We start from the raw sequence: 343 nt of genomic DNA, 5'->3' as shown, positions 1-343 counted from the left end.
TAATCTATTACTGGTTTAATATTGGTTATGTTGCAATGGTGGCGCTATGGAGGAGGCAATACGGGATCATAAAAATATTTTATCATGAATCAGAGATGATGAAAAAGAACAGTCACATAGCCAGTTTTAGTCCAAGGATTTTTGTGGCCCTGGAAGCGATTTTATTAACTTCCTTGATGATTCAATGCCCGAATAGCCTTTTCTTTTAACCAACACTAAAATGATACACTTACTGAAATGTGGGTTGTTTTGCCGTAGACTTATTGGTGATAACCTCATCGTTCATAACATCTAATTCTTGTTCAGTTTTTGTTTGTTCTAAGTAAGTTGTTATTACGCCCCC

This window comes from Penaeus monodon, chromosome 22, assembly GCF_015228065.2.
Source record: "Penaeus monodon isolate SGIC_2016 chromosome 22, NSTDA_Pmon_1, whole genome shotgun sequence".
Lineage (NCBI taxonomy): Eukaryota > Metazoa > Arthropoda > Malacostraca > Decapoda > Penaeidae > Penaeus > Penaeus monodon.
The sequence above is the reverse complement of the archived record's forward strand: the minus strand, read 5'-3'. Positions refer to the sequence as shown.